The 12,774-nt window shown below is 35.5% G+C and overlaps 1 long non-coding RNA gene across 1 annotated transcript in view; it reads right to left on the reverse strand.

Moving 5' to 3' along the window:
* Positions 1–12,774, reverse strand: part of LOC145280014 (uncharacterized) — a 1,242,036-nt gene that overhangs the window by 291,979 nt on the left and 937,283 nt on the right. The window lies entirely within an intron of this gene.

The raw sequence follows: 12,774 nt of genomic DNA on the forward strand, positions 1-12,774 counted from the left end.
GGAGGCTGCTGAGTAGGACATCAGTGAGTGTTACTAGAAGGTAGTGTCAGCAGGCTGCTGAGCTGGACATTAATGGATACTGGAAACAGGCTCTGGTGCGATAGCCTAACGTCGAACGGTTCTAGAAGGCTGCAGGGGGCACCAAGGGCTGCTGGAAGGAGCTGGAGGAGTAGACGGGCGTTTCAGAGGCTTCTCAGAGTGCAGAGTGCAGGCAGCAAAGGATGAAAAACTTTCGGAAGGTTAGCCCTGAAAAGAGGCTGTTTGGAAAAAAACTTTCTGAGTTCGTTGTGGAAAAATATAGCCCCGAAAAGGGCTGTTTGTGAAAAACTTTCGAGTTTGTGGAAAAACTTGGTATTTGAAGAACTGCTGCTGAGAGCTTTAACTGGCCGCGTCAAAGTGTCGACTCTTCAGCTCCCGAATGGCAGCAGACATGCTGTATTTATGAAATCATATTGTTACAAAGGCGCCGTTCTTAGAAAAAACAAAACAAAAAACAAATGAATAGAATTAAATTCTCGCTGAATTAATCACAATAAATAGAACTTCAGGCTTAAGTTTATCGTGTTGATATTCGATTCAGCTTGGAATAAAAATCTCTCTTGCTTTGTTTAATGGAAAAAAAGTTGAAGTTAGATTTCTTTCTTTAAAGTTCTAAATAGGGAAAGGGGGTGTTTCTATTTTTAGCACAAGGTCAGTAGTTCCGTTTGTCTGCTACAAGACGACGTTTGTGAGAATGTTTACAAATGCAAAATGGCCGGTGTCTTACAAAAAAATCGCACCTTGACGTCAACTCACTGCGACAATAGTTTGACTGTAGGCCGACACATGCCGCATGTGTTATCAAAGTTTAATCTGTAATTAGCAGAGTTAGAGAGAGAGAGAGAGAGAGAGAGAGAGAGAGAGAGAGAGAGAGACAAAGACAGAGAGACAGACAGAGAGAGATATAGAGAGAGAGAGGAGGAGGAGGAGGAGGAGGAGGAGAGTTTTTCATTGCCGGTGTTTTCTGAAGGGTACGGTCGAAGGTCGCAGGGAAGTTTTATGGCTGCTTGCCGCCAGGGTTTCTTACTGCTAATAGACTAACCGTAGAACTTAGAATTGCCAACTAAACGCTGTTAAAACTAGTTTGTAAAAGGACTTGTGGAAATGTATCTTCTTCCTATTTTTAACTAATAATTATCGTCTTATTCAAATCAATACGTTGAATTGTTTTTTTTTTTCTTCTTTTGGCTGAAACATGAAGCGTGCGATTTGCCACTTTGATCTTAACACAACTTGGCAAAGTGGTGAGTCACCGAACAGGACATTTCAACGTCCAGGGTCTTCATCAGAATGACCGCCAGATGCCGGGTAACCAACCTGAAACTCGGAACAGGCAAATTTGGCGACTTGCTCATTGAACATTGTTGGAGGAGGACTCGGTATATTTTAATTGTGCGAGATATGTTATATTGCCGTGTGAAAAGGGATCGTCTTATTTGTGCCGTGCACGACGATTATGGTATATTTGTACTCTGCAGCTACGTTGTAACGGTATAATAAAATGAAAATATTCTAACATTAGGGTCGGAGATAATATGAGCGCTAGGTGTATCAGAATCGGCCATTAAAAATGCCTTATATGAACTTGAATAAATCAACTTACTATCTTTCGAAGCTTTATGTAAGTATTGGTATCAAATATAAGTTTTGTAACAGTTTTTGTTTTTTGTAATTGAGTTATTTTGTCAATTATGATGTTCTATAAGTAATAGAAAATTGATAGTAAAACAAAACTAAACAAATTCTTGCTAAGCCGCCATCTTAAATAATCAATGCTCGTCAACCATCCTCAGGGGATTGGAATCTGTTTAAATGGAACAGTTCAAGACAGGATCGAAGACGATGTGAGATTTTATGCATTTGTTCACTCCCAGGTATTTGTCATAGCAGAAGGGAGTGATTGACGATCATTGGCTTGAAAAGTTCTTTTGTCTTCATTCTGAGGACCCCCTCTTCCTCATGGCGAGGCCCTTTTTTTATCTCACCTGTCTTTCTCCGTGTTTTCAATCCAACTCCACTAGACTTGCACTAACCGGAACACGTGACATGTGACACATCTTTTCCAATCTCCATTCGCATCTTCTGGTACAAACTTGACCAGGTCACAAAGTTTGACAAACTTTGACAACCTGTCAAAACATGACGATTCAAATCTCTGTTGTCCACTGATAGATAGATAGATAGATAGATAGATAGATAGATAGATAATTAACTGCTTCTGCCTGGATATATGATCACGTGTCTTCTTAATGCTGGTCGATGACAAAGAAATTTATAATTTTCATTTGAAACAATTTTTCATCATGTAAAGTTATGAAAATGTATATATGGCTTTTAAGCTACACGAATTTTTCATGTTTCGTCCATGAGGATTCATTAGATTAACGAGTCCTCACAAAGATAGAATGCAGGAAATTCTGTATAGCTTAATTGCTATATATATAGTTTCATAACTTACTACCTAGCTCTACTCACGTATTGAGCACTGTTGAAGAAAATACTAAAGGTTGCTGATAAAATATATTGCCTTATAAATTTTTGTATGTAGACACATGAAATAATATATATATATATATATATATATATATATATATATATATATTTCTTTTTTTTTTTTTTTTGATACATACAAATTTACATTTAGGGAGCTGATATTCCAAGTTATAGATATTCAAGATAGAAAAGTCATGGATTTAACGAGGTTATTAAGAGTGCTCAATAAAAGAAGAGCAAAATATATTTTTATTGATATAGACAAATTTACATGGTTGCAACAATGTAAATTTGTCTATATCAATAAAAATATATCTCGTTAAATTCATGACTTTTCTCTCTTGAATACTTATAACTTGATTATATATATATATATATATATATATATATATATATATATCGGTGATATCCAGAAGAAAAATCTGTCAGAGGCTTTTGTGCTTAATCACGTTTGTCATTTATGTGGTAAAATGACTTTATCTGGAGGCAATATTTAAGCGCTGCCTTAAGGAGAAGTGCTTTCCGACTCCCTGGAAGACCTCATCAGTTTGCCCTGTATTTAAGAATTCAGGTGATAAGTCATCTCCCTCTCAGTACAGACCAATAAGTCTCCTGTGTGTTATGAGTAAGTTGCTGGAATCCATATTAAATAGAGAAATAGTCAACCACCTCAGCAGGAATAACCTTCTTAGTGACACACAATATGGTTTCCGCTCTGCAAGATCTACCGCAGATGTGCTGATGGTTATATCCCACAGGATTAGTGAATCTCTTGACAAAGGCTTCCTTTCTAGGGCAATTGCTCTTGACATATCAAAGGCCTTCGACAAGGTATGGCATAAGGGTCTACTTCGCAAGATTTCCAGCTACGGAATAACTGGAAATGTTTTCTCAATCATTAAATCATTTCTCTCCGATAGGCTCATAAGAGTAGTGGTAGATGGACAAAAATCGGAGGCCTGCAATATAAATGCTGGAGTCCCTCAGGGGTCAATCCTGGGCCCAACTCTCTTCCTGATCTACATCAATGACCTCCCTAAACACATACTTAAATCATTCGTTGACATCTATGCTGATGACACGACCATCTACGGCAACACATCAAAGGCTGTAAATGACAAAGTTCTCTCTGATTCTCTCTCCTCTGATCTCGAGCGCGTAGTTCAGTGGGGGAAGATGTGGCTGGTTACCATTAATGCATCCAAAACCAAACTCCTGTCCTTACATCATCAACGCTCTGATCCCCATCTGGCATCAATTGTGATGGATGGCTCTCGTCTGGGTGAGGCCCCGTGTTTTGACAAGCTTCTGGGTTTGACCTTTACTCCTGATCTGAAATGGAACACATACATCAAGTCTGTTGCCATGGTCGCTGGAAAGATGGTGGGATCCTTCTACCGCTCCAGAAGATATCTCACAACTGATGCAATTCTCTATCTATATAAAAGCCAAGTACGTCCAAGGATGGAATACTGCTGCCATATCTGGGCAGGAGCTGCTAAAAACAGCCTATCCTGCCTTGACAGAGTACAAAATAGACTTCATGGCTAAGTGGGGGATGCCCTTTTCTCTACCCTGCAACCTCTCTCCCACAGAAGAGACGTTGCGAGCCTATCCTTGTTTTATCGTTATTTCCATGGCAGGTGCTCATCTGAACTCCAATCTCTGGTCCCCCCTCGCAAATCTTTCACGAAAAACACCCATCTAGCTGAATCCACTGTGAAAAATTTCCCCCACTCTATATCTGTGCCTAAATCAAAACGTGGATTCCATGAACAAAGCTTCTTTCTTAGAACTGCACGCCTGTGGAACTCTCTTCTGTCTGCCTGCTTCCCACCGGACTACAACTTGGATGTCTTTAAGTCCAATGTTAACAAATTCCTAATGAACCGCCCCCTTAAGTAAACACTTCATCAAATCTCCAGACTAACGTAATGTACTTGCAATAACCCTTGTCCCTGAGTGGCTTCCGGGCCTTGATAAGTGGTGATCACTGTGTAAAAAAAAAAAAAATGTAGCTAGTCATAAGCGATCACGTGGAAATCAGTTATTTTTGGATGCGGAAAAGTGAGGAGCACAGATGTTCTATTTGCTTTATGACCTGCAAATCAAGTGGAGGTCTGAAACGTCATATGAATGTCCACAGTAAAGCAGTACCAGTTGGCGTCCCTCCATCTCAGCATAAGTGTGACCTCTGTCAGAAACTGTGTAAGAGCAGAGTTGATCTGAAGAGTCACCTTCGTTCCCACAGAAGATAGAAACTGCATCTTCATCACATCTCCACATGTATATATGTATAAGTGTATAAAATTAAATAAAAATAAAATAAAAAATAAATAAAATAATAAAATAAATAATTAATTAAAAATAAATTATAAAAAAATATAACAAAACATTTTTTAAAAAGTACATGAAAATAGATAAATAATCTACAATAAAGAAATGGAAAGAAGAAACAATCAACATATATATATATATATATATATATATATAAGCTTATATATATATGCACATATATATATATATATATATATATATATATATATATATATATATATATATATATATATATATATATACATACATACATACATACATACAGTACAACCCCGGGATACGGTGGCCCTAGAATTCGATTTTTTCAGATTATTATGTGGAATATGATGTTTTCCGGACCCTGATTATGGTATCTCTGCTGCGTTATATATATTGCTAGTTGATTTATTTACAGGTGTATTATATAATGTACTGTATTTATAATGCTATTTCATTATATACATGTGTACTGTACTGTATTTTTTTACTAATTTGTAATGCTTATTCCGGGGTTCTACTATATATATATATATATATATATATATATATATATATATATATATATATATACCATAGCAGGACCCATGACCTGATGTTATAGGGGAAAATCCAGGAACACAAGAAGCTTCTACTTACAACCTTGAATACCAAAAAGGAATCAAACACTATATGCTCGTTTTTTTTTTTTTTTTTTTTTTTTTTTTACATAGGCATAGCCACTGATCAAGGCCCAGAGACCACTCGAGGATAAGGGTTAAGAGTGTACAGTAGTCAATTAGACAATATAGTAATCATTAGTAATGGAAATTCGGTAAATTTGTTAACAAGTGGGACGGCTCATCAAGAACTTGTTTACGTTGGACTTGAAGACAATCCAATTGTAGTAAGCTGGAAAGCAGGAAAATGGAAGATAATTCCACAGGCGCGCAGTTCTAAGAAAGAAGCTTTGTTCATGAAATCTACAAATTTTAAAATCGATTTGGGCATAATCAGAATCACTTTAACAGCTATTCTCTCTCTCTCTCTCCCTCTCTCTCCCCCTCTCTCTCTCTCTCTCTCTTAAAAACAGTAAATTTCAGTAGTGTGCTCTATGAAATGCCATATATTAAACTTGATAATTATAGCGATTTCAGGTTCCAAATTATTCCTTAAAAATCTGTAATTGCGTAATTATTGTAATCTTGTATTTGTTTAGTGTAGCGGTATCAATAATTGTGTCAGTTATGCTATTCCATAAATTGCTAAAATAGGTCAATAATAAAGTTAATTCAAAAAAGCCATCGCTCTTGCTCTAATACATATGAATGACTAATCATGGAACATAACGTGGAAGTAGTCTAACATTAAGGTCTGGCATAATGTGACCACTGAATTGCAAATATTGAAAATGGTTGTACAGCACAGAAATCGCAAACAAATGGAGTCATGCTATTTGTGATGTTAGGATGATAAGCTGGTGGTGCCATGAAAATAATTATTGGAAATTGCGTGTAAATATATTAGAGACTCCAATTTGTGTCAGTAATATAGTTGTATAATACTGGTATCGAATACAAGTATTGTAATAATGCTGGTTTTCTAGCTGTAGTTGAATTATTTTGTTGAACAAGATGTTCTATAAGTAGCAGAAAACTAATAGTAAAACAAAAATAAGCCAATTTTTGTTAAGCTGTCCTCTTCAGTAAACAAATTCGACCCGATCACCACCGTAATTACCAATTATCACAACGTTGTCTCATTCATTTAACCATTATCCTATTTGGCTTTTATAAGTAAATATTAAAATGCATTCAAAATTTTGTGTGTTAGTAAATTGGTTTGAGAGTACTTGAAAGATAGTAAGTTATCTCTCAACTATATATGAATATTTAAAAAAAAAACTGTTACAAACTAATCTATATATATAAAAAGCAAAAGTGACGCGTGCATTTTTTTATGCCTAAGTGTGACTTTAGATGAGGGGTGCTCGAGAGGGTTACTAAGTTTTAGAACTTTTTATATACTCCCTAGATTATTATATGTACGATTTGCGAATGGACGTCCTCTCAACATTTATTTTGATCGGCTTTTAAAAACTTCACGCTATTCTGTCCTTTCGCGTGTTTGTTCGTTTTTCGTACAAATAAAACAAAATTAATCAAATTGAATCAGTTTGCTGGCTTTCCGGTCGACACTTCCAGAAACGCAATTAGCTTTGACCAATGTTGGGGAAGCTCTTCATATCAAACAATTGCTATTCATTTGGATAGCTCCCCCTTCTTAGTTGGGGAGCTGGTTTTCCCCAACATATTTATTTCAAGTCAACTTTTTGATTGACATTGATAAATTTGAATGCTTTTCACTTCCTCTCGCGTCTTAGTGTAGCGGTAACATCGCAGCTTTTCTTTCACTTTCTTTTCCACCTTCGCATCACGGGTTCGAGCCTGCCTGCCTACTAACACTTTCCCCCCACCATCACCACCAAACACTCGGGCAACGCCGGGCACCCCTGCTAGTCAATATTAAATATCAACATCGAAGTGAGAAAAATAAAACTATTTTCTAACAACAAAGACAAAGATGTGGCAGAAATCATTAATAAGACAGATTTATGTATGTGCATTTGTAACCAAAGCTATTGAGCACCAATGTTGCATTTACTTAATATATTAAAAAAAAGAAAAAGAAGTTTTGACTCAATGAAGATTTCACCGATTATGATAGGATGTACAAATTCTGTAAAAAGAATATATATAGCAATCTATTGCTCGCAAATCCTATAAAATTAATGAAGCGGTAAATTAATGATTAAACATGTGTAATCATAGACAAAAAAATCATTCAACAGATAATAAAAATATTTCTAAAAATATCAAATTAAATATTTATTCATTCTTATATTTTCTTTACATTCATATATTTAACAGTTTAACAGTAAACAATTTAATATAAAGAACAAATTATTAATGGTTCAAAGGTTAGGGTACATTGTTTAGATTGAGATTTTCAATGCCACAACGGCGAGCATGTACGAAGGGTGTTCAATAAGTAATAATCCTGATTAACTTCTCATGACAGAAGAGCAACGAAACGTGGCATAGTTATTAGAGTATATTGATTTCGTTTTGCTATGAACACTCAAAGTAGAGTGATCATATATGAGTTGTGATACAACGAAACAGTACTGTACGTGGCTGACTACATATATTTTAAGCCCCCCTCTTTGGGTAGAGCACTGTCATAAATGATCTCACACACTACTTAATTGGCTGTAAATGCGAGGCTCACTGTTAGTTTGTAAATATAGACAATCGGCTTGAGCACTATAAAAGTGGTGGATGAATGTTTGTTTGAAATGGACATTTGTTGAGGCCAACTGCAGGCGGCTCCCCCGTGGATCAATAGGTAAGAACTGCCGACTATCAACGCGATGGTTCTAGGTTCAATCCTCGGCTAGGGAAAGGTGCTCGTCTAGCTGCACTGAAACAGTACTGTATGTGGATGACTACATATATATTGCCCGGTCGTAAAATACGCTTAAATATGATATTTCGATTAATGCAGATTTTTATTTATTATTATATCATATTGTATCCAATATATAGCAATGGTTTAAAAAGTTAAAAAAAAACAAAAAAAAAACTAGTGCACTTTAATCAAAATCGAAACATTAAGCTTACTATTTACTTTTTTCCTTTGACGTTAATGCCTGAGCTATGAAAACATGTTTGCTGCAAGGCTAAAAATTAAAACATGAACCAATAGCTATTATGTTATGCATGCATATTTGTAATGCCGTTGTTCAACCTTCACCTAACAAATTCCATTTTTTAATTTTCACAATTTTGCACCGATTTTCCCCGGCTAAAACTCAAATATAAAGTTTTGCAGGAGTTCGAATACGTTGTATATTAAGTTTTATGTTTGTAGACCAAAAACTGACAGAGGAGTTTGGTAGGCAAACGTTTTTAAACAAATATATATAAAAAAGAGGTCTGTGTTTACTATAAACTTTTTACACAAATATTATGCAAGTATAAATCATGTAAAATATCTGCATAAATATAATTACAATTAACTAAAGATGATCATTCCATAAGAAAACCGAAAAACCTAATAGGGAATTAATTAAAATGAATGTTTAAAAGAATATGTAAATTAGCTAGATCTTTTGCAGATAAATGCAATTCCAGGACTCATATATAACAAAGTCGTATTTTATTTTTTAAATAAATAAAAATAAATATGAATATCAATACACAAAAAACTCAAATTTACTGGAGTATATATAAATATATATAATGCCTATATTAAATGGAGAAAGCATCAAGTGCACAGAGACAAGCTAAGTTAATCAACATTTCCCTAACGCTTTTTTTTTTATATATAGTTTAATAATAAAAAATACCTGCTCAAGTATCCTTTAGTTCTGGAATTGAGTTATGTTTGAAATATTTTCTATTTTAATTTTTTTGGCGATAGTCAAGATTGTCTGCTTGTTTTGATTTCTGGTTTCAACTGTTTATTTTACTAGATAATTAGACATGGTCAAGCAGACAAGAAAGCCATTCTTAACATGGGGAATCGAGGGGGCTTTCACGTTATCTGATAGGAAGGTTTTCTTTTGTTTTACAAATGCCGAATCCAGTATTTTGGGAAAAGATGTTATACTTTAAGTTTTTTATATCTTCAAATATTTATTCATGATGTCTGACTTGGTTGTTTCGTAGACGGAAATAGTTGAGTTTGTTTTTGACTTTGCAGAACATGATTGAGTTTAGCAAAGGGAAAGAAAAAAAAGCAACATAAATGTTTAGTGCATCTTAGGTTACGGAGCCAGTATCTTCAGACAGCCTGATCTGGCAGCACCAAATATCTGAGAAGATAATCATTCATCAGAAGAGACAATGTGTTGCTTGTCATCGTCGTCCCATCTGCAGAGCAGAAAGCAGAAGTCAAACAGAGCCGACAATCTTGAATATAACAATTTTTTAAAGTTATAATTTGTAATGAACTTATCAAATTATCTATCTCTCACTTTGTAATGAACTTATCAAATTATCTATCTCTCACTTTGTAATGAACTTATCAAATTATCTATATAAAAGCCAATTACGTCCAAAGATGGAATACTGTTGCCATATCTGGGCAGGAGCTGCTAAAAACAGCCTATCCTGCCTTGACAGAGTACAAAATAGACTTTGTGGCTTAGTGGGGGATGCCCTTTTCTCTATCCTGCAACCTCTCTCCCACAGAAGAGACGTTGCGAGCCTATCCTTGTTTTATCGTTATTTCCATCGCAGGTGCTCATCTGAACTCCAATCTCTGGTCCCCCCTCGCCAATCTTTCACGAAAAACACCCGTCTAGCTGAATCCACTGTGAAAAATTTCCCCCACTCTATATCTGTGCTTAAATCAAAACGCGGATTCCCTGAACAAAGCTTCTTTCTTAGAACTGCACGCCTGTGGAACTCTGTTCCGTCTGCCTGCTTCCCACCGGACTACAACTTGGATGTCTTCAAGTCCAATGTTAACAAATTCCTAATGAACCGCCCCCTTAAGTAAACACTTCATCAAATCTCCACTAACGCAATGTACTTGCAATAACTCTTATCCCTAAGTGGCTTCCGGGCCTTGATAAGTGGTGATCACTGTGTAAAAAAAAAAAAAAAAATCTATCTCTCACTTTGTAATGAACTTATCAAATTATCTATCTCTCACTTAGCTATGCATTTCTCCCTGTGTATTGTTTCAACCACCCTCTACTATTTCTCAATTATTATTATTATATTAATACCAATACCAACTATTACTACGATATTATGCCATTGATTATTGTACACAAAATAACTCTTATCCCCGAGTGGCTTCCGGGCCTTGATAAGTGGTGATCCCCATGTAAAAAAAAAAATATATATATTACTAGCGAGGCCTGTAGAAATTCCACAGCAGACTCTTTCACATATAATATATTGATGTTGGCATATTTATGTTCAGCATAAAATGGGACGTCCTGATATTATTGTAGCTCTTTTGTAAAAACTGCAAAAATATTTATCTAAGCTGGCAGGGACGCCTGACATAGGCCGGTCACAAAATACACTTAAATATATTTTAATTTATGCAGATTTCGTATATTATTACAGAGTCATTTTTCTATCAGTTCTTATATATTCTGAAGTTGTGAATTCAAAAATTAAAAAATATATACCAATATGACTTGGGTGCAGCTTGAATCAAAACCGAAACCAAAGCTTATGAAGAATTCTTGGTAAAATTATTTATTACAAGAAATGGGAGATCATAACAATTAAACAACAAGGAAGAAAAACCTGTTTGCGTGAGACAACATAACACACACACTATATAAATTATTAATTATTTCTTAATGTCAACCACTCTGTAATCTTTTTAAGTTATTATTATTGTTGTATTATTATATTGATATATCATTTTTTAATATCAACCATTCTCTAATATTTTTTAATCTTTATTATCAATTTTTTGTTAACGGTATTCAGCAGTTTAAAGGAAAACTTTAATTTCAACACTTGTAGCCATTCCATATTTCATAGCAAAGATACGACAAAGCAGTGACATGGTGAAGCCATTTACTGGTGAAGGAGACGTAGTGGCATAGTTGAAAAAGTTAAGGTTGGTAGTGAGACTTCAAAAGATAGATGACGTGGCAAGCCTATTGCCATTGAATCTGGAGGGGGATGCATTGGCCTTCTACTTGAAGATGAGTGAGATTGACTAACTGGACGTCGGGCGGATAGAGATTTGATTAAAGAGGCATTCACGGATGGTGCATTAAGGAAGTTTACCATAGTGAAATGGGTTGGCGAGCAGGTGGAACAATATCAAATCGCTCATTGGACTGGCTGGTTTTGAGGGAGTCGCACTAGAAAAACTTGCCAAACTGGTTTTTGTCCCGGCATTCCCTGATGCCATTTCCATCGAACTCTAGCAAGCATAAAAAATTGAGGCCCTAACCATGGGAGACCTAATAGCAAGAGCAAAGGTGCTGACGTCAATCAGAGACCAAAGCTATCACATGGTTGCAGCCGTGAGTCCATCAATGGTAAATCTGCTGTTCCTACTGGGAATAGCCCTGGTACACGAGGAAACTATTACAGACACAGTCACAAAGATTACATAGCAAGAGCTTGCCGAAGATGTGGAATCCATTGTTACTGATGCAGCAAGGTTGAAGGTTCAATCCTCAGTATGAACGATACTAAGAATACAATTGTAACTTATTTAAGATTTTTACCCAGTTAGATACGACTGACGGAATGAGAGCATGCTAACTTTTATGCATTAAATAAAGGGTTCTGTTCAAAATTTCACTGGTGCTACCATATCAGGCTGTCTGAAGATATTGGTTTCCTGGGACGAAATGCACCTAACATTGATGCTTTTTGTTTTTCTACTTCCTTTTACAAAACTTAATTATGTTTTTGAAATCTAAAACAAAACCAACAACCCACCTTTTCCCCCTTTTCTTTCTTCCCATTTCCCCTTTCTCTTTCACTTCCTGACTGGTCTCCCATCTTAAAATGTGCCAAACATTAATACTGTAACCTTTTCCCTCTCCTATTGCAGAACTCATTCATGTTCTGCAGGAAACAAAAACAATAACATCCACTATAAAACAACCAAACCAAACACTACAAACTAGGGATTGAAGATACAAAGAGTTTGAAGAATAAAAACGTTCTACAAAATAACTGAATGCAACATGAATACTATTTTCAAAATAACTGGATTCGGCATTAAATGACCTGAAAAGGGTTGATATGCCGTAAAACAAAACAATCAAATCAAAATTTCATGCAGATTCCAGTGTTCGACAGAAAGATTCTAGAGTCCAATAAGCTAAACTTAAGGAATGTCGAAGGTTACATTATTTGAAACATTTTGAAAATAACACTCAAGATAAAG

Source organism: Euprymna scolopes, chromosome 1 (assembly GCF_053919585.1).
Source record: "Euprymna scolopes isolate OS-2025 chromosome 1, ASM5391958v1, whole genome shotgun sequence".
Lineage (NCBI taxonomy): Eukaryota > Metazoa > Mollusca > Cephalopoda > Sepiida > Sepiolidae > Euprymna > Euprymna scolopes.